Here is a 22,901-nt window from a genome sequence, read left to right as displayed (position 1 = left end):
CCATCGCCATACCCCAAAGCACCAGCCCTAGTCTCGCTTCTTGTGCCATCCCACATTCTCTGTCCACTCTCCCTTCTTGCACCAGCCCTGTTGTTGAAGATGGAATTAAGTAGGCATCTATTACTATGGTAAGAGCAGGTATTCTGCGGGTGCTTTTGTAGAGATATGTGTATTTTCATGAAATCTTTGTATTTTTGTATGTGCAGAGTAAGAGGTGTGCTCATGTAAGTGCTGAGTGATGGTGAATAGTGCGAGTTAGTGCAGCATGAGTGGTGTGAGTGTAGGGTGAAAAATGTGCCAAAGTGAGTGTTGGGTGCGATGCATGAATGCAGTGAGAGGAGGGCCCATGTGAGTGTCGGGTGAGAGGAGTGCGTGCAGAGTGAGAGTAGAGAGTGCAGGTTGGTGTGAGCAGTGTAAATGCAGGGTGAGTGGTGTGTCTGTATGTGGTGCCGGATGAGCGCCGAGAGTGAAGGGTGATCTGTGAGAGTGACTGGAGAGTGCATGGTGAGAGGAGTTAGTGCAGAGTGAGGGGTTTGTCCCTATGAGTTCTGGTAGACTATTGTCCCTGTATGAATGCAGGCTGAAAGGTTTGTCCGTGTGAGTGCAGGGTGAAAGGAGGAAATGCAGGGTGAGTGGTTTGACTCCACGGTGAGTGCTGTGCTTGTATGTGTGGTGTGAGTGCAGGGTGCGGGATGTGCCTATGTGAGTGAAGATGTGAGTGAAGATGTGTGTGAAGATGTGAGTGAAGGGTGATCTGTGAGAGTGACTGGAGAGTGCATGGTGAGAGGAGTTAGTGCAGAGTGAGGGGTTTGTCCCTATGAGTTCTGGTAGACTATTGTCCCTGTACGAATGCAGGCTGAAAGGTTTGTCCGTGTGAGTGCAGGGTGAAAGGAGGAAATGCAGGGTGAGTGGTTTGACTCCACGGTGAGTGATGTGCTTGTATGTGTGGTGTGAGTGCAGGGTGTGGGATGTGCCTATGTGAGTGAAGATGTGAGTGAAGATCTGTGTGAAGATGTGAGTAAAGGGTGAGCTGTGTGAGTGACAGAAGTGCGTATGTGAGTGCACAGTGAATGATGTGACAGTGTGAAAGTAGGGTGAGAGGAGAGGCTGCAGGGTGAGTCATGTGACATACAAGTTTGGGTGCAGATGAAAGTGCAGAGTGGGAGGAATGAACACATGGTGGGAAATGTGCTTGTTTGAGTAAGATTGCCAAGTGAGCAGTGAGAGTGACAGGCGAGTGAAGTGTCACATGAGTGCAGAGTGAGTGGTCTCCTCATGTAAGTGCAGGATGAAAAGCATGAGTGCATGGTGAGTGGTGTGAGTGCAATGTGATCAGTGTGCTGATAATGACTGTAGGGTTAATGGAGGGAGAACGGCATGAGTTCATGGTGCAGGGCATAAGTGCAATGTGGTCGCAGTGAGTGCAAGGTGAGCGGTGTGTTTATATGAGGACAGGGTAACAGGAGGATGAACAGTGTGAGTTTAGGGTAACAGAGTGAGTGAGGGTGATCACTGTGAATATAGGGTGAGGTGTGAAAGTGACAAGTGAGTGGAGTGTCATGTGCGTGCAGGGTGAGCGGAATGCTCATGTGAGTGGAGGGTAGGAGGAGGGTGATCGGTGTGAGTGCATGGAGAGCAGTGTGATCGCTGTGAGTGCAGAGTGAGCGTAAAAGGGAAGGATGAGTGATGAGAATGAGGAGTGAGTTGTCTGAATGCAGGATGTATTCCCAGACACCCAGAGTAACTCAGCATGGTATTGACGGCGGTGCAGGCTTTATGATATGTAAAACTATTGCTATTATGGCATCAATCAGGGATGGAGGGTGGAGGAAATACATAATGTGCTGATCCGGCAAAAAACTTTCAGTCTCCTGTTTAGGGTCACCGGCTGACCGGAGATCTCCCGGCACCACAGGTATTGGATGTTCCATCCAGTACACGAAATAAGCAAACTCACCTAAAGATGGTCTTTTTAGCCCTTATCTGTGCGCACTTCAAACAGCACATACAAGTAGAAAGCACTTTTAAATGTGTTCCAGTGCTGCATTAACGATCCATGACTAATAGTTTACGTTTATTATACATAAGGAAACAAAGTCGGAAAAATCATGTTACAAATGAATTCATACATTTTAATTATATCCCTATTTAGTTTCAACTTTCAAGTTGAGGCCTTTACACACTCTTTAAACAACAAATAGCCAGTATTTTTCTTCTGGAAAGGTGGCCTTGTCACTAAAGACATTCTCCCACTCTGTGACAGTAAAAATTGAATACAAATGTAAGGAATAGAGAATAGGCAGAGTGGGGCCCCAGGAGGTACTGAAACCAGTGAACAAAACAAACAAAGCCTCCTTAACTAGTTCCAGAGGGATGTAAATGATCTTTTAAAGACATGTGAAAAACTGGAGTGTGGGGGAGATAAGTCTCCAGACACTGCCCAGCCATGCCCACAGCAGCTCAAGCTGAGACACAGACCACAGGTAACTGGAGACAGGTCACAGGTCAGGTGCGCAGCCATTGCTCTTGTCTGTGCGAATTGGACCTGCAATTAACAGAAGGGGGAGGGGCACTCTTTTGTCCCCTTTTCCCCTCATCCTTGTCCTCCATGTCCACCCCACTCCAAAATCTGGGGGGGGGGGGGGATATAACCCCTGCGTCCCCCAGACTTCCTACGCCCATGGATGTGTGGCTGGACAGCTGGTGAATGAATGGATGGGTGGCTGGGTTCCAGTAGGGTGGACAGGTGGTTTTTATTGGATGTGTGGTCGATCAGCTGGGTAATGAATGGAAGGGTGGCTGGGTTCCAGTAGGGAGAACGGGTGGTTTGGGGTAGATGTGTGGCTGGACAGCTGCTGAATGAATGGATGGGTGGCTGGGTTTCAGTAGGGTGGACAAGTGGTATTGGCTGGATGTGTGGCTGGACAGCTGGTGGTGAATGAATGGATGGGTGGCTGTCTTCAAGTAAAGTGGACGGGTGCTTTTGAGTGCATCTGTGGCTAGACAGCTGGTGAAAGAATGGACGGATGGCTGTGTTCCAATAGGGTGGATGGGTGGTTTGAGATAGATGTGTGGCTGGACAGCTGGTGAATGAAAGGACGGGTGGCCTGGTTCCAGTGGTGTGGATGGGTGGTTTTGGGTGGATATGTGGCTGGACAACCGGTGAATGAATGGACTGGTAGCTGGGTTCCAGTAGGGTGGATGGGTGGTTTGGGTGGATGTGTGGCTGGACAGCTGGTGAATGAATGGATGGGTGGCTGTGTTCCAATAGGCTGGACCAGGGGTTTTGGGTGGATATGTGGCTGTACAGCTGGTGATTGCATAATGGATGACTGTATTCCAGTAGGGTGGAGGCTTGACTTGGGAGATAAACAAAAGGTGTCGAGTAGATGGCTGGGTGGGTTAGTGACCACGAAGGAACAAGAGAGTGGATTCCCTGATGAACCAAGTGCATCTTGACTCTATGGCTGGTTCACTGGACAACTCTGTATTGTTGATCTAGCTGGACGCACTTGCAGCTGTTAGACCCGCATCACACTCATCGCCCACACAGGAAACAGTTGCAGTACCTCCTTCTGCAGCTCACTTGCCTGCTCCCGACACTGAGGTAGAACTTATACCACCAACATAACTAGTTCTGAAGGCATGGGGACCACGCGCTCAACTCTTAGGAAGAAGGCTGACACTCTAGCAAACCAATCAGAACTTCTATCAGAACAAGTGACACTACTAAAAATATAAATACAGAATTATCTCTATCACAACTAAACCCTCAACCTACTGTGAGTATGGAGCAGGCTTTACAATCCTTTGGACAAAATATACACGGCCTGGCTCGGCTAGGCGACGTCAAAGATCTGATACAACTCTTTCTATGAAAATGATTTCAAAACGTACTGATCTAAAGGCCTCGTCTCAAGCACAATCACAAACTGAATTAAACACTAGCCTTATTACTTGGGAATCAAAACCCGCTATTACAACTTGTAATATGCATTACAAAAAACAGCAAGCGTCAGTAGGGAAACGCAAGCTTGCACAGAGAACTCCCTGTCAATGGGCAACCAACCACAAAAAATAGCCCCCTCGACTCAAAAACCCAAAGATTTCTCCAGTACAAAGCAAATCGAACGTAGATCCAAAGGCAGACAAAGAGGAGGCCATGACCAATCCCTCCCTTACATCACCAAACATTGACTAAAACAGCTCAGGAAGTGAAACAAAACTCTATCTGCAAAGTTCTTGACACTTGCTCGTCCAACTACGACAAGTAACCCAAAAAATCCCAAAACTCTTCCCGATGTTCAGTTCTGTTGAAAAGAGGCGCTCTAACTCAATTTGGTCCAATAACAAGTCAATTGAAATTACTAATCAATATCAACCCCAGTAACGACCCCAACAGAATATCTTTCAACTTACAACTCAACCCTCCCTTCCAACAGGTTCATCTCTCAAACCTACTTGCAGTCAAGTGGCTGCCAAGAACTCCACAGTGACAACAACCGGGGTAAAAAACCGAAGGACCCAACCAGATACCTGACGGCTTCTTAACTCCTGTATCAGATACCGTAAAAAATGTCGCTGAGGGCTTTACGCTCTTTATTAAAAGACTTACTCAAGACAGCAACTCATTGGTCTGCCAGAAGACTCGATCAATCTCCAACTTCCAACAGCTGACGTTCGCTTGACTTTACCACAAGTCCGTCCCTCCTACGTCCTGGAGTGATATTCCATTAACAACACCTATTTTTCCAGATAAACAAGTAAATTGTCCATCAAAGGCCACCATCTAAATATTAACACCGTAGAGGACAATAAGTTAGATTTTAGCCCTATGTACCAATAACAAGGGAGTCACAAAATCTTAAACCTTCACAACATCCTCACATTACTAAGCTATTTTCCAGAACTAAAAGATATAAAATCAGATGATTTAACCAGTGTGAGGCTTAGTAAAGGAATTAACTGAAACAACGAATGTATTTGCAACACGTGGTCAACTCACTCCTTTACTACTTAAATCTATGGATTTGGCAACATGGGACCATGTCAATACAAATAACAAACTTACATGTCCACCGCTCAAATCAATTTCATATTCCCCTATACTAATTCCCCACTAATCCTGTTTGGGTTCCGGAGTAGCGTGCTACCCTAGGAAAAGCACTTTAACACCTCATCAGGGGTAGCAAGCGCTATATAAATGTAAACCCTTCCCTCTTCAATCCCTCTACTATCCTTTTCAATCCAAATAACTGACTAACATATCCACCTCTCGAATCAGTTTCATATTTCCCTATACTAATTCACCACTAATCCTTTTTGGTTTCCGGAGTAGCGTGCTACTTGCCGAAAAAGCGATTTGACACCTCATAAGGGGTAGTAAGCAATATATAAATGCAAATATAATGACAATACTCATGGGGGCATCTGTCTTTTATCCTTCAGAACAAATAGAGCAAGGTTAAAAAAATCAAAATGGGACAAGAAAGTGGCACAAATCTTACCTTAGTTAAGAGCAACTTTCACATAAAGAGTCCATCCATCGGCCCAGCGTCCAATCACTTCTTAATCGTCCTATGTAAAAAGATGCAGAAAAAGAGGCGATTAATGAGTATCGCTAGGAACCTTCCTCCGAGAGCGACAGAAGACAATTCTGTGATACATTCCATTTTTGAAGATCTCCAAACCAGTCTTGACCTTGATGGAAATGCTACAATTATCCTGATGTGACTTTAACAAGAACCTTCTAGAAACCTCTTCAAGAGAACCACCAGGCGATGATTCCACTGATGGGGCTTAGAGCATCAAACCTCCGTTGTATGGTAACCCCAAACAGAAAATAACCAAAAATGCAAAGTTTAACTCTAACTTTCTTCTCACATCTGGATGCAGAGCATTTAATGGAAGATTAAAAAAAAAAAAACAACCAGTGAGGCCAACCTTTGTCACTAAGAATTGTAAAACTACCATTGATTATAGTTGTATGCACTACTTTACGTCTCATGTGTGTACAATTCCGAAATAAGAGACAAGAAACTGATAATAGCTCACTACAAATTTCTCTATATCTTCATCAAAAAGATTTAGAAGGCTCTTGTAAGGTAGATGCACTCAGATTTCTTCCACAAACAAGAAACTCATTGGAAACAGTTGTTTGAACTTCAAATTATTACAATTGAAGAAACAAGATTTTATTATCACTAGAATGTGACGCAGCCTTTCTTCAGTATTGAACCGAGGTGAGTTGGGGGATGGGTGGGAATCACTACGGTGGTTCAATTTGAAGTACATGTCCACCTGCGTGTCTTATCAAACTGGCAACTACCATCGCTTTAGAGCCAACAACCAACACTTCAATAAGACCTTCCATTTAAAAGCTTCAGGCAAAAGGCAGTTTTTAAAGTCTTGGAGGCACGCGCCATCACGACCACGCTCCGATGAGCGCGACAAACAGGTATAACAGCTAAAATATAAATACAGATCAATGACAAAACAGAACGAACAAGGACAATCATGGACACATCTTAGAGAAGCGATCAGAGCCAAAAATGTGAAACTTTGTTTGGTCCCTGATTGGGTCCAGCACCGCTTCCTACAAAATTACAAACGGTTACTTCATAGCGAAAGACATATGGGTAGATACAGGGACTCTTCTGAAGCACTAATCCATCCTCTTTCACTATGAGCACGTATGTCGACAGCTTCAGAATCCAGCAAGAAGAAATTCTCACCGCGATCTAAAACATCAGATCTTCTCGCGCTGCTGCTCTAAATGGCTGACCAGTTGCACCGTTGAGGCATGACTCAATCGTGATGGTACATTCCTATCTTACATGTTCAACCAAGTAATACGTACAGGACAGATTGCCCCATCATGACAGAGGGCAATATTTCACCCAAATTATAAAAAGGGCCGAGAAAATAATTTAAAAAAGAATGCAGAAACAGCATCCTTTTATGTTTCCTATGTATATTATGCAAAAGAAACAAATGATGGAGGGAATGTTGAAAAATGCAAACATTCACCCCCAGTCACAAAGATCTGGGTTGAATCTATCATCGTTCTTTAGCTCACCATGCCACCCCGGTTTGGACCCAGCCATATGCAATTTAGTCTTGACCCTGTGCCTTATGGGAACAGTCCAGCCCGAACTGCCAAGCCATGTCTTCCCTGGACTGGAAACAAGCATCCTGGGACCGGTATCAGGGCATCACCCTTCATCAGCCAGGCTAGCTTGAATCCTGTGGCGCAGTGAGCACGGAACCCATGTCTGGGCATACTCTTACCACTTAGGGCGACAAAAGCAAAAGAAAGAAATGATGGACAGAATGCTGAACTGGAATTGCACGGGGTGCAGAAAAACAATGGACTTAGGCTCAGATCTCCGTGCTGGGGTGAATGTATGACACTGTGCAGCATTCTGTCCATTAATTGTTCTTTTTGCATTTGTCACCCCGAGTGGGACGGATATGCCTAGACGTGAGTCCCGTGCTCTCGATGCCACTGGAGTCAAGCTATCCTGGCTGATGAGGGGTGATGCCCTGAAACCGGTCCTAGGATGCTTGTTTCCAGTCCAGGGAGGACCTGGCCTGGCAGTTCAGGCTGGACTGTTCCCATGAGGCACAGGGTCAAGACTGATTTGCATATGGCTTAGTCTGAACTGGAGTGGCATGGGGAGGAAAAGAACAATGGATTTAGGCCCAGATCTCTGTACCGGGGTGAATGTTTGTCATTGTGCAGCATTCTGTCCATCAATTATTCTTTTTCCTATGTATATCATCGCAGGGCTTTCGATAAGGTAAATCACATTTGTTTATGGGAGAGATTATCACACAAGGGTACAGGCCAATCACAAACACCTAATCATATCCCTGCATAAAGGAATCCGACTATGGATCAAACTGACAAGTAACTACGAAGTCTCTCTTGGAAGTACCCTGAAAAAGATGTCCAGCAAGGACGAGTGCTGGCTCCTCTGAGCTCTCCCGATACATCTTGGATCTTCTGAATTTCTTGAATTGTTCAGAAGGTGTTCCTCCGAAATAAGCCGCCCAAACCATTAGCCATTTGGCCTGTTTTAATGACCGGGTGTTCTTTTGGGAAACTCCTTCATGACTGCAAAGACAGTTATCAAGCTTGAACAAGTTAAACATTGAGTGTGGATTGGAAGTAAATGCCCTAGAAAACAAAATACTGGACTTTGGGCGAAAGGGAGGCATCTCGAATGGAAGGTTGGACAGAAACACATTGAGCCTGTACCTAAATACGACTACTCGGGAACGACCACCGATCCCAGAATATCTTGGCCAGATCACACACACAAGACAAAGGAAAAAGCTAACCTGGTAACCAAATCAGTAAACCGCTGGGTACCCTCACGGGTGACCAGTAGTGCTCTACAATCTACTGATTGATTGATTGACTTGCTACTGATGAAGATGAAAGAGCCATCAGCCCTTCCACCGTGACATCGACATCGAACGCTACGATCCCACCTATTCACCTATATTCGTCGTTTGCTCTCAGGGATAAACACAGTTACCCCTACATGCAAAACTTCAGATCACTGTTAAATCCAAGGACCACCACACCACAGCCGAGACTCCAGCTTCAATTCCACTTCCAATCACTGGCCCATCGCATCCGCGATCAGCTACGTCTGTGAGTGCGGACCCAAGGGTGGGGACACCCTGGAAAGGGTAATAAGAGATGGATGTAAAGTTAATCACTTAAACAAACTTGATTTTAACCTCCTTATTGTAGAGAAACATATCCAGGAAAACCATTGTCATTGGACTGAATGACATCCAACCAACCCTGCCGACTAAAAGCCGCGAAAGAGAGTTATCGACCTTTTTTGACAGAGAAGACACTGAATTAACTCTAGACTCCTTTTCTTTCATAAAACAACCGTACATTGGACTTAGAGCTTCCAAAAAGCTGAACTACCAATGGTTTCTCTTACTATATACCTCAATTTGCCAGTTTGAGGGTTCTTCGAAAATTCGATGAGATGGTCTCAAAAGCGGCAGACTATGGGGTCCGATTTATATATGGTGGAGGGGGGGGGGCTCCATTGCAAAGGCGACATAACACCCTCTCCACAAACATAGTGATCCGCCGCCACATTTACACACAGGCAGACCACTCTGCCTCTGACATCATGAATCCCCTCAGCGGCACTTGGGAGTAAGGGCCGTCGCAGAAATGGCTGCACGTCCACCCACCCAGTTTAGATGCGCGGACATGTAGTCATTTTATACGTTTCCCCTCCAGCAGGTAAAACCTGGCAGTAAAGAACAGAAAAACCATTCCAAACCCCCAACCCTCACCACGAGAGAAGGGTCCCACAGTGAGGAAGCATTCGCCTTTTATTTTCAAAAAGTAAAACCCGTTTTCAGATTTTCTTTCCGAAAATAAAAAAAGAAGCCGGTTTGCTAAGGGGGTGCGCCCTTCCGGCGCCGCCCTGCAGCGAACAGTAAAATGCGTTGACAGGAACGGTAGGCGCTCAATTATAAATCTGGCGAGCAGGGGAGACTCGGCCTGACGGACGTGAACTCCTCTGCAGCCCAAGGGAGAATACGCCATACTCCAGGAGTGTAATGGGCCCACGGACCACCAATGCGAACCTATAATGCGCATTATATGCATCTGCGCAAAGGTACAGGACGGACGGGGAAGGGGCTGCGTCTGTCCCATCAATTATCGACCAAAAGATGAGGCCAGTCGAGGAAGCAATCGATGTTGTTTTAATCTACAGGTTAGTGAAGGGTCTTGACTTAGCCAATCAGAGGCTTCAACACTCGAACCATGGCGAGGTCACAAGAGGTCACACGAACTAAATTCTGGGACGCCACGACTGGTACAGGAAGTCATCAGCTTACAAGCCATATTGTTTAATCATCTTTCTTTTTAGCGTTTTTTAATTTTAAACTTTATCTTTGTAATTAGTTTATTTAAAAACAATGAATACTTTACCTATTAGTCTCTGGTGGGCCACATGAATAAATAGATTAATTAATGGGCGGGTAGCAATTGTACAAAAACCCCACTCCGGCAGCGTTCGGCACGTGCCTCTGCGCACATCCGTAGAGGGGGCAGAGAGTGTGTGGAGGGGGTGGGCGAGGCAGCAGAGACACGGGTGGAGAGGAGAAGTGGCGGGGCGGGGAATGTCGAGGGATTGTATGAATACAGATCAGAGTCGGAAACTCAGAGTGAGGACGGCAGAGTGGGGAAACAGTGCGAAATGAGTGCCTTCGGAGGCGTCTTTCATTTAGCGGCTGATTAATGTATTCATAATTTGTCCTGATTGGCTGGATCTTGAGCTCTCGGAGCGCGAGGCCAGGTGCAGAGAGGCGAACACGAAGGCAGGAGGCGCACTGTGGGGCAAGATGGGTGGAGGGAGGCCTTCAGGGCCTCTGTTCAGGCGCCCCCTCTCCTGGCGGCCTCGAAGATTACTGCAGGCTGCTGAGCAGCTGGCCTGTAGAGCATACAGCGGTGCTTAAAGCTGGTCTGTAGAGCTAGCAGTGGTGTATAGAACTGGTCTGTAGAGCATACAGCGGTGCTTAGAGCTGGTCTATAAAGCTAGCAGCGGTGTATAGAGCTGGTCTGTAGAGCCAGCAGCGGTGTTTAGAGCTGGCCTGTAGAGCATACAGCGGTGCTTAGAGCTGGGCTGTAGAGCCAGCAGCGGTGTTTAGAGCTGGTCTGTAGAGCATACAGCGGTGTATAGAGCTGGTCTGTAGAGCTAGCAGCGGTGTATAGAGCTGGTCTGTAAAGCATACAGCGGTGCATAGAGCTGGTCTTTAGAGCCAGCAGTGGTGCATAGAGCTGGTCTGTAGAGCCAGCAGAGGTGCATAGAGCTGGTCTGTGGAGCCAGCAGCGGCGCATAGTGCTGGTCTATGTGGTGTTGGGCCTCAGGCCCACATGATGGCAATAAAAGACACAGACACCCAGTTATATGGTACAGTAAACTGGACATGAGCACGTGTACCCGGGCCCTTTTATTGGTGGGGCCATGTCACTCGTGACACCCGAGATGGATGGGTGGGGGTGTAAGTGTGTCCAGCCCTCAAGGAAGTGGCTGGGAAATACTAAAGCCTGCAAACACGAGAACGTGTCCTGCAGGACACTACAGTCTAAAGAGGCAGCAGCGGTGCATAGAGCTGGTCTGTAGAGCCAGCAGATGTGCATAGAGCTGGTTTGTGGAGCCAGCAGCGGTGCATAGAGCTGGTCTATGTGGTGTTGGGCCTCAGGCCCACATGATGGCAATAACTGACACAGACACCCAGTTATATGGAACAGTAAACTGGCCACAAGCACGTGCACCCGGGCCCTTTTATTGGTGGGGCCACGTCACTCGTGACACCCATGATGGATGGGTGGGGATTTAAGTGTGTCCAGCCCTCAAGGGAGTTGCTGGGAAATACTAAAGCCTGCAAACATGAGAACGAGTCCTGCAGGTCACTACATTCCTCCCCAACTTTATTGAAGAACAACAACAAACATTAGTTCAACCTGTGGGGATAATCAGTCAACTGAACACCACAGGGTCCATCAGCCTTATGAGTCAGGTGGGGAGAAGACGTCAGACATGGGCTGGTGACTCCGCCTGCTGCAGGACCATCTCGGCGGGCACTCGTAGTTTACCCTGAGGGGTTCAGGACACGACCGCTGGCTTGGAGACGTATGCTGCATACCGTCAGTTCACTGATGATGACATGTCTTGCAGTCTTGCATGGCTCCACTTTGCTGACGTTGGGGATGGTCTGTGGTGAGTTCTAACAGTTCATACAATGAGATGCGTCATGAGCATGGATGGAGTCCATGATGAGAATTCATGGAGGTGTTGCCTGATCAATTGTCTCTGTTGAACCGCTTGGATGTAACCTATAACCTGTTGGTAGGGCACTGTCTCTTCTCACTCTGCCGCCTGGTGAGTTCCGTTGTTGGGGTTGCTACGGGACTGCAGGAGTGCTGCGCTGGGGCTGCTTGTGTACCGACTGGAGGCAGCCACAGGACCACCGAGGATCCGTTACTTAGTCGCACGCACAACCCTCGAGGACTTTCGAGACCCTGTCTTCAGGCAGGTCACTCCCCCATGCCGCACAGCTCCACCAGTCTGACTGTGTGCCTCTGCTGCTTGACACCGCCGCTGCCGCAGGTTCGAGGCCCCTCTGCCTCGGTAGTCCGGTACTGTTGTATTCATTGTATTGCTGCCTCTTGTGTATTTTTGTCTCCCACTGACCTAACTTTGCCTTTTTTCCTTTCATTATCTCTGTGCCCCCCTTGTTTTTGCCTTCTGTGCCCCTTGGTGCCCTTTGCCTTATTTCGTCCATTTTCCTCCCGCTGCGTCCCCTACGGCCCGCCCCTCTGCACGCCCATTCGTCGCCCCACTCCTGTCTCCCAGGTGCTCCTCCCTCCCACCTCCCCTAAGGCAAGCCCTCCTCGGGGCCGGACATCGCCATAGCCATCCTGGATGGCTACAAGATCACATGCAGGGACCGCTCCAATGGAGTAGGTGGACGAATCGCCATCGTCCACAGGAACACCCTCAGGGTTTCGACCAGCACCGACGACACCCTCAGCACCGCCGAACACCTGCACTTCCAGATCCACACTGACCCCACCACCACCCTCAGAGGGATGCTCGTCTACAGAACCCCCCGGACCCCGGCCACAGTTCAGCGACTCCATCGCCGACTTCATCAGCACGCACGCCCTCGCCTCCACAGACTACATTCTCCTCGGAGACCTGAACTTCCACCTCGAGAACAACAACAGCAGCAACTCCACCAACCTGATCGACAACCTCGCCAACCTCGGACTCGTCACATGCCCACCCACTCCGCCGGCCACACGCTCAACCCCATCTTCTCCGCAAGCTCCCACGTCACCTTCAGCCACACCACCGAACTCCACAGAACCGACCATTGCTGCATCCACTTCACCTTCCAGAAACCCACCACCGCACTCAACAGATCCCCCGCCGCAGCTGGAGAAAAGTCACCGAAGACCAGCTCAACACCACCTTCGCCCGAAGCCCGCCCGCCGACCCCACAGACACCGCAGCCCGCAACCTCAGGCGGTGGATCGACGACTGCGCCAACACTCTCACCCCGATCAAGAAACCCTCCAACAGGAAAGCCAGATGGTTCACCGCAGACCTCCAGGCCTCCAAGCAAAACTGCCGAAAACTCGAGAAGGAATGGCACCGTGAAAAAACACCTGACAGCTATGCGGCCCACAAGAACGCCATCCGTAGACCCCATCACCTCATCCGATCCGCCAAAAGAGCCTCCTTCAAAGACCGCCTCGACAACAACGCACACAACAGCAAAGAGCTCTTCAACATCGTGAAAGAACTCTCCAACCCCAGTTCCAACACCAACGACATCCCACCATCGCAAGACCTGTGCAACTCCCTAGCCACCTTCTTCCATCACAAGATCGCAGACATCCACGACAGCTTCAACAACGAGACAGCCCTGACAGCCACCGACACCTTAGACCCTCCGGCCAACATCCACATCAACCCCCTGCTCGCCTGGACCAAAGTGAATGACGACAACACCATCAAAATCATGAGCACCATCTACTCCGGCTCCCCGTCAGACTCTTGCCCGCACCACATCTTCAACAAAGCCAGCGCCACCATTGCACCCCATCTCCGCAAGGTTATCAACACTAACCCTGGGTGTAGTTCGCAAAGTAGCGTTACGCATAGCTACACAAAGTGCACTTTGCACTACGCGAGATACGCGTAGCACTACACGAACTGCGTAGTGCGCTGTCCGCGATGATTGCACAGTGCCGGATGCTTGTCCGCACTGTGCAATCATTGAAAACGGCATCTTGCACAGTGCGAGCTGTTGTTTTCTGCCGCTCGAGTAGATTTTTACTCGAGCTGCAGCTTTCTCAACGCGGACTGGTAGTTTCTCATCACGAGCGGTCGCGAACATACGCGACCACACGCAATGTGAAACCTGACCTCCCCGCGTTGAGTATCTTGCCGGGAGGTTTATTTTCCACGCTCGCGATCGGCAACTTGATGTTGCTGATCGCGAACGAGGAAAAAGTCTCACCGGGATGTCATTTTGCTTGCTCGCGGTCGCAAACTTGACGTTGAGGACCGCGAGTGAGCAAAAAATGCCAACTGCGCTACGCTATGCGTTTTCGCACTATGCTACGTGCAATTCTCGTGTCGCGAAGTAGCACTAACTGCGCAAACTACGCGAGCGTAGCGTAGTTGTCTGCCCAGGGTTAATCAACACCTCCTTCGAGACCGCAACCTTCCCAGAGAGCTGGAAGCACGCCGAGATCAACGCCCTACTCAAGAAACCGAAGGCGGATCCGAGAGACCTCAGGAACGTCCGGCCCATCTCCCTGCTCCTGTTCCCGGCGAAGGTCATCGAGAAGATCGTCAGTGGACATCTGACACGCCACCTTGAGGAGAAAAACATCTTGGACCCATCCCAGTCCTGGTTCCGCAGCAACCACAGTACTGAAACCGCCCTCATCGCCCCCACCGACTACATCAGGGCCCTGCTGGACAATGGTGAAACCGCGGCCCTCATCCTCCTGGACCTCTCAGCCGCCTTTGACACAATTTGCCACCGCACCCTACGCACCTGCCTCCACAAAGCAGGGATCCGAAACAAGGCTCTGGAATGGACCACCTCCTTCTTCCCCGACAGAACCCAGAGTGTCCGCCTCCCGCCTTTCCGATCCAAAGCCTCCGAGATCATCTGCGGCATACCCCAAGGATCCTCCCTCAGCCCAACACTGTTCAATGTCTACATGGCATCTCTCGCCTACTTAGCCCGACTGCACAACCTCAACATCATCTCCTATGCCGACGACACCCAGCTGATCCTCTCCCTCACCAAGGACCCCGTCACCGCCAAAACCAACCTCCACAAAGGAATGAAGGCCGTCGCCGAATGGATGAAGAACAGCCATCTGAAGCTGAACTCTGACAAGACGGAGATCCTCATCCTTGGCTCCATCCCCTCAGCCTGGGACAACTCCTGGTGGCTGACCTCTCTGGGAGCAGCACCGACACCCTCCGACCACGCACGCAACCTGGGGTTCATCCTCGACTCCACACTCTCAATGTCCAAGCAAGTCAACACCGTCTCATCCTCCTGTTTCAACACCCTACGCATGCTCCGCAAGATCTACAGATGGATCCCCATCGAAACAAGAAGAACGGTTACTCAAGCCCTCGTCAGCAGCAGACTGGACTACGGAAACGCCCTCTACACAGGAACCTTAGCCAAACTCCTGAAACAACTACAACGCATAGAGAACGCCTCTGCATGCCTGATCCTCGGCATCCCTCGCCACAGCCACATCACACCCCACCTAAGAGACCTGCACTGGCTTCCCATCAACAAGAGGATCACCTTCAAGCTCCTCACCCATGCACACAAGGCACTCCACAACACTGGACCGGCATACCTCAACAGACGACTCAAGTTCTACACCCCGAACTGCCAACTCTGCTCTGCCGACCTCGCAACCATCCCCCGCATCCGAAGAACGACCACCTGCGGCAGATCGTTCCCCCACCTCGCCGCAAAGACCTTAAACACCCTCCCCATCCACCTGCAGCAGACCCAGGACCTACTTACCTTCAGGAGGCTACTCAAGACCTGGTTGTTCGAGCAGTAGCAGCACCCTTCACCCCCAGCGCCTTCAGACCCTCATGGATGAGTAGTGTGCTTTATAAATGCTCTGATTGATTGATGAGTCTTGGCCAAGACTTGCTCTCGCTGCCACAGTTCAGGTGTAGGCCAGGTTCACAGGTAGCCTCTGGTTTCTTTTGTCGGCTGGTGTGTAGGACTCCAGTCCATCGGTACTCTGAGAGTGGTGGTGTTTGACGGATGTGCTGAGGGCTGGTGTGATGGCAGTTGCCAGCTATTTGGTGGGTCGGAATGACAGGTGGTGGTGACTTGCTGGTAGAGTTGGATGTAAGGAGGGACTTAGCAGCCATGTGTCTCCGCCTTGCTGAGGTTGATCTTCGGTGACGGCTTGACAGGTAGAGTGTGCGAATCCTCTCCTGCCTGTCTTGGGGCCACTGCTGACTCCATCTTCTTGAGGCGGTGGGAGGAAGGACACTCGGTGCTGATCTTCATTCATGGCATCTGTGGTCAGGAGTAGGGATGCCGTTGGACTTCGACTGCTGACGCTCAGGATGGACTGCCGCCTGGGGAAGCGTTGGGGAGAGACGTGGTCTGCGTTTGCTGCGGCTTATGTTCGGTTCTCCTGTGAGGCTGTGTCCAGGGACGTCGGTCCGCCTTGGTGGCTATCTGGTATGTCTGGGTGTGCTCTTGGCTTGCTGTGCGAGTCCTCGTCGTCTCCCTTTGTTGGTCTATTCAGCGCATCTGTGTTCATTTGGTTCTTCGGGGTGACAGGGCTGTCACTCTTCTTCCCTCGAGGGCGTTGTGCTTGGACCTCGAGGCGGCGCCGTCGTGGCGCCTGCTTCTTCCTTCGTTCCGGTGTGCTTGTCAGGACTGGTCACTTCGTGTGACGTGCTCCTTGCTTGCTGTGCGACGTGACATCTGGCCACGTGTCGCCTGTTGTTGGAGCACATGTTGCTGTGGCAGCCTGCCACATGGAGTGTGCAACTCCTATCTTGCCTGTCTTAGGTCACCGACGACTCCGACTTGAGGCAGTGCGAGGGAGGACACTCTGTGTTGTCTTTGGCACGACTGCGGGGCTTCGCTGATGCAGTAGAGATGTAGCTGCTCTCCATGCAGCATTCAGCAGTGCTACTCTCTGGAGATGTCTTTATCTCTCGGGCGCCTGCCCGTGCTGCGCACCTCAGACTTAGTGCGCTCCGTCTTCTTCTTGGGCATCCTCTTCGGGCACTTGGTGTGTCTGTGTTGTAGCTTGCCGTTGTGTCTGTATACCAGGAGGAGCGAGTGATGCAATCTCTTCTCCGGCGGTGGCGTTGGGCAGCCACGTGTGGGGCACGCTCTGCACCAGTCTTTCTTGCGCTGTTGGTGGGGATAGCTCCCTTGACACATTGCTGTTCTGGCTGGTCATCCACTCTTGCTAGTGGGGGCTGGTGTTGCAGTGTCCTTGCTTGAGGGGGAGTCAGTCAGCCACCAGTGGTGCGCGCTTGGCACCAGTTTTGCTTGTGTCTCAAGGTGTGGCAGCTACCTGGAGACTTTGCTGTCTTTGAGGGTGTCCTTGCTGCTCTCACCTGCAGGGTGCAGAGGGCCACTCTCTGGGCATTCCTCTCTGAGGGCACGTCTTGCTGTGCCTGGTGCAGTCTATCTCAGCAAATGGGTTTGAGCAGGCAGTCTTCTCCTATTGGCGGTGTGCACTCTTGGACCTGGTGACTGTTTTTTCCTTGTTAGCAGGGTCTTGCGGTGCTTCAGGAACCACTGTGTTGCCTGTCTGCGATGAGAGGGGAGCTCTGTCTTACTCTTTGTTGATCAGGGTATGGTTGCACAAGGCTGTTAAAAATGTGGCCATTGATGTGTAGACTTGTGCTGTGCTCTGGTACCCTTGGCCTTTAGGTGGCACTGCAGCCACACCCCTCAATGCTGTGCCTTTGACTGAGCCTGGATCTTCCTACCAGAATCAGGGCTCTTTTCTGCTGACTCTGCACCTACAGGCAGCGTACTGGTGCAGCAGGGCCTTTCATACAGCCTGTCTCTACAGTCTGGGGAGAATAGGTTGTGAGGGCTCTGCTGGCAATTTGCTCAGGCCAGGCAGTATGTCTGTTTCTCAGCACGTTGCTTCTGGGAGGCCACCAGGTGGTGCTGTGGTCATTTCTTGGCAGTCACAGCAGTCGTACCTCCTGCTGGTGGCCTTGGGGGTGACTGAACACGCTGGGGCAGAGCCATGTGATGCAACACCAGGACAACTCCTCCTTTTTTCAAGATGGTCCTGGACGCACTCGATGACTTCCGGTAGGCAACTGCATTAGCTTTACATGTAAGCACCGTGGCAGTCTCCCTCGCGCTGCAGCCTTACTTTGCAGGGGGTGCACGTCTGCTGTTAATGTGTCAGGGAGGATTCACTTCCCCTCCAGTGCTCATGGGGCAGTGGCTGTGTGGCGCGCAGGTTTCTCGCTGGGTAGGTTCAGTCCTACCTCCGGTGATCACCGGCCTTTCCTTGCAGCGGGGGGTGCTGAGTGGGCAGGTGCTAGGTGACGCTGTGGGCCATTTGCCGCAGGCTGTCCGTTGTGTGGTGCAGGCTCCTGGAGACAGGAGCACTGGCCTGCAGTACCACTCTTGTCAAGGGCGCGGGAGGGCTCTACACTCTCAGGCCCACCTGCTGCACGGATGCATCACGCTGGATCATCTGCAGGGCCTCCTCTCTTGCCTTCACGCCGACGGCCGTCTTAGGTACGGGCCACTTCAGATACTGGGGCTTGCGGTGCTTGACGTCTTCCCTTCTGAAAGGCAATGTCTGGGACGAGTGCAGGGTAGGCACTTTCTCCTGCTATCTCCAGGGCCGCTGCACGATGAGCACCCTCGTCACTCCATTGTGGGCGCTACCAGGGACAGGCGCGGCCTCGCAGGATTGCACAGCGGGTCACTGTGAGGGAGGCAGAGCGTGCGGGGTGAGTAGCCGGTGCTGGCTTCCTTTCTTCGCCGCAGGGAGGGTGTCGTCAGGCAGGGGCACTGCTGGCTTGGTCGTGCTGGGAGGCAGTAGGAGCGCTGGAGGCACCGGAGCTGGCACACACCTCGTGGTGCGCTTCAGACCTGGTGGGGTGCAGGATCCTGGCTTGCTCGCTGCCCTGTGGGGTCATCTGGATACTCCTTACATGCGATGGAGTCCTCCTGGATTGACCCGTGGCAACCGATTCTCCTGGCCGGAGTTAAAGCCCGATCGGGGCAGGTGCAGCCTCCATTCTTGTTTCGCCGTGACGGCACTTAGCGCTGGATGGCAGGGTGACGCAGGCAGTGCTTATCTAACCTTTTGGAACCGGCATTCAGTGTTTCCCGGCTTCCGCCGATAGCGCTATTCGCCGTGTGTTCTGTCCAGAGCAGACGACAGTGTCCATGCTTTTGCAGTCAACCTCCTCTTTTCCTCCGACTGGTGGCTGTCGGATGTGGTAGAAACAGGCTAGGTCTCCACGGTGAGGAACCGCAGCGTCTCCGTCCACCAACATGCGGGGCAGACCCGCCTCGTCGCCAATGTGGTGTTGGATCTCAGGCCCACATGATGGCAATAACTGACACAGACACCCAGTGATATGGTACAGTAAACTGGCCATGAGCACGTGCACCCGGGCCCTTTTATTGGTGGGGCCATGTCACTCGTGACACCCGTGATGGATGGGTGGGGGTGTAAGTGTGTCCAGCCTTCAAGAGAGTGGCTGGGAAATACTAAAGCTTGCAAACACGAGAACATGTCCTGCAGGACACTACAGTCTAAAGAGGCAGCAGCGGTGCATAGAGCTGGTCTGTAGAGCCAGCAGATGTGCATAGAGCTGGTTTGTGGAGCCAGCAGCGGTGCATAGAGCTGGTCTATGTGGTGTTGGGCCTCAGGCCCACATGATGGCAATAACTGACACAGACACCCAGTGATATGGTACAGTAAACTGGCCATGAGCACGTGCACCCGGGCCCTTTTATTGGCGGGGCCATGTCACTCGTGACACCCGTGATGGATGGGTGGGGGTGTAAGTGTGTCCAGCCCTCATGGGAGTGGCTGGGAAATACTAAAGCCTGCAAACACGAGAACATGTCCTGCAGGACACTACAGTCTATAGAGGCAGCAGTGGTGCATAGAGCTGGTCTGTGGAGATAGCAGCGGTGCATAGAGCTGGTCTGTAGAGCCAGCAGCGGTGTATAGAGCTGGTCTGTAGAGCCAGCAGCGGTGTATAGAGCTGGTCTGTAGAGCCAGCAGTGGTGTACAGAGCTGGTCTATAGAGCCAGCAGCGGTGCAGAGAGCTGGTCTGTGGAGATGGCAGCAGTGCATAGAGCTGGTCTGTAGAGGCAGCAGCGGTGCATAGAGCTAGTCTGTAGAGCCAGCAGTGGTGTATAGAGCTGGTCTATAGAGCCAGCAGTGGTCCACAAAGCTGGTCTGTGGAGATAGCAGCGGTGCATAGAGCTGGTCTGTAGAGCCAGCAGCGGTGCAGAGAGCTGGTCTGTAGAGCCAGCAGCGGTGTATAGAGCAGGTCTGTAGAGCCAGCAGCGGTGCATAGAGCTGGTCTGTAGAGCCAGCAGTGGTGTATAGAGCTGGTCTATAGAGCCAGTAGTGGTGCATAGAGCTGGTCTGTGGAGATAGCAGCTGGGCACAGAGCTGGTCTGTAGAGCCAGCAGTGGTGTATAGAGCCATCAGTGGTGCATAGAGCTGGTCTGTGGGGATAGCAGCGGTGCATAGAGCTGGTCTGTAGAGCCAGCAGCGGTTTATAGAGCTGGTCTATAGAGCCAGCAGTAGTGAGTAGTGCATAGAGCTGTACTGTGGAGTTCGCAGCGGTGCATAGAGCTGGTCTGTGGGGATAGCAGCGGTGCATAGAGCTGGTCTGTGGAGGCAGCACAGTTGTATAGAGTTGGTCTGTAGAGCCAGGAGTGGTACATAGAACTGGTCTGTAGAGCCAGCAGCGGTGCATAGAGCTGGTCTGTGGAGATAGCAGTGGTGCATAGAGCTGGTCTTTAGAGCCAGCAGTGGTGTATAGAGCTGGTCTGTGGAGACGGCAGAGGTATATGGAGCTGGTCTGTAGAGACAGCAGTGGTGCATAGAGCTGGTCTGTGGAGATAGCAGCAGTGCATGGAGCTGGTCTGTAGAGCCAGCAGGAGTGTATAGAGCTGGTCTTTGGAGACAGCAGCGGTGTATAGAGCTGGTCTGTAGAGCCAGCAGGGGTGTATAGAGCTGGTCTGTGGAGACAGTAGCGGCTTATAGAGCTGGTCTTTGGAGCCAGCAGCGGTGTATAAAGCTGGTCTGTATAGTCAGCAGCTGTACATACAACTGGTCAGTAAAGCAAGCAGAGGTGCATAGTCTGGTCTGTAGAGCCAGTAGCGGTGCATAGAGCTTGTGCAACAAATGTGGCTGGTCTGTGGAAAGAGCATAGAGCTGGTGCGATGGCAGTTACTGGTCTGTAGAGCCGGCAGCGGTGCATAGAGCTAGTGCAATGGCTGGTCTGTAGAACCAGCAGTGGTGGATAAAGCTTGTGCGATGGCTGGTCTGTAGAGATGGCAGAGGTGCATAGAGCTTGTGCAACAAATGTGGCTGGTCTGTAGATCCAACAGAAGTGCATAGAGCTTGGGCAGTGGCTCGTCTGTAGAGCCAGCAGAGGTGTATAGAGCTGGTCTGTAGAGCCTGCAGCGGTGCATAGAGCTTGTACAATGGTGGCGGCTGGTCGCTAGAGCCTCTAGCGGTGAACAGAGCTTGTGCGATAGTTGCGGCTGGCCTGTAGAGCCAGCAGTTGTGCACAGAGCTTGTGCAATGGAGGTGGCTGATCTGTAGAGCCAGCAGCCGTGCATAGAGGTTGTGCAATGGTGGTGGCTGATCTGTAGAGCCAGCAGCGGTGCATATAGCTTGAGAGATGGAGGTGGCTGGTCTGTAGAGCCAGCAGAGGTGCATAGAGCTGGTCTGTGGAGCAACAGCGGTGTATAGAGCTGGTCTGTGGAGACAGCAGCGGTGCATAGAACTGGTCTGTAGAGCCTGCAGCAGTGCATAGAGCTGGTCTGTGGAGCCAGCAACGGTGTATAAAGCTGGTCTGTAGAGCCAGCAGTGGTGCATAGAGCTTTTGCGATGGAGTTGTCTGGTCTATAGAGCCACCAGTGGTGCATACAGCTTGTTCGATGGAGGCGGCTGGTCTGTAGAGCCAGCAGCGGTGCATAGAGCTTGTGTGATGGAGGTGGCTGGCCTTTTGAGCCGGCAGCGGTGCATAGAGCCTGTGCAATGAATTGGACTGCTTGTGCAAAGGAGGTGGCTGGTCTGTAGAGCTAGCAGAGTTGCATTTGTGCTTGTGTGATGGAGGTGGCTGATCTGTAGAGCCAGCACTGGTGCATAGAGCTTTTGCGACAAATGTGTCTAGTCTGTAGAGCAAGAGCAGTGCATAGAGCTTGTTCAACAAATGTGGATGTTCTGTGCAGCCAGTAGTGGTGCATAGAGCTTGTGCGAAGGATGTGTCTGGTCTGTAGAGCCAGCAGCAGTGCATAGAGCTTGTATGAAGGAGATGGTTGGTCTGTAGAGCCAACAGAGGTACATTTGTGCTAGTGCAATGGAGGTAGCTGGTCTGTGGAGCCAGCGGCAGGGCATAGAGCTTGTGTGATGGGGTGGCTGGTCTGTAGAGCCAGCGGCGGTGCATAGAGCCTGTGCGATGGCTGGTCTGTAGAGCCAGCAGCAGTGTATAGAACTTGTGTGATGGTGATGGCTGGTCTATAGAACCAACACCGGTGCATAGAGATTGTGCGATGAAAGTGGCTGGTTTATGGAGCCAGCAGCGGTGAATAGAGCTTGTGTGATGGAGGTGGCTGGTCTGTAGAGCCAGCAGCGGTGCATAGAGCTTGTACAATGGAGGTGGCTGGTCTGTAGAGCCTGCAGTGGTGAACAGAGCTTGTGCGATGGTTGTGGCTAGCCTATAGTGCCAGCAGCTGTGCACAGAGCTTGCACAATGGAGGTGGCTGGTCTGTAGAGCCAGCAGCAGTGCATAGAGCTTGTGCAATGCTGGTGGCTGATCTGTAGAGTCAACAGCAGTGCATAGAGCTTGTGCAATGGTGGTGGCTGATCTGTAGAGCCAGCAGCGGTGCATAGAGCTTGCACAATGGAGGTGGCTGGTCTGTAGAGCCTGCAGCCGTGAACAGAGCTTGTGGGATAGTCGTGGCTGGCCTGTAGAGCCAGCAGCAGTGCATAGAGCTTGAGCGATGGAGGTGGAGGTGGCTGGTCTGGAGAAACAGCAGCAGTGCATAGAGCTTGTGCAATGGCG

General features: G+C 51.4%; 1 protein-coding gene across 1 annotated transcript in view; it reads right to left on the bottom strand.

Moving 5' to 3' along the window:
• GRIK5 (glutamate ionotropic receptor kainate type subunit 5) overlaps positions 1-22,901 on the bottom strand; it is a 1,516,626-nt gene that overhangs the window by 726,621 nt on the left and 767,104 nt on the right. Inside the window, exon 3 of the mRNA XM_085615595.1 lies at positions 5,508-5,577. The gene's annotated coding sequence lies outside the window, so the exon portion shown is untranslated. The remainder of the gene's footprint in view (positions 1-5,507; positions 5,578-22,901) is intronic.

Source organism: Triturus cristatus, chromosome 7 (genome assembly GCF_964204655.1).
Source record: "Triturus cristatus chromosome 7, aTriCri1.1, whole genome shotgun sequence".
In the NCBI taxonomy this organism is placed as follows: Eukaryota; Metazoa; Chordata; class Amphibia; order Caudata; family Salamandridae; genus Triturus; species Triturus cristatus.
The sequence above is the reverse complement of the archived record's forward strand: the minus strand, read 5'-3'. Positions and strand labels throughout refer to the sequence as shown.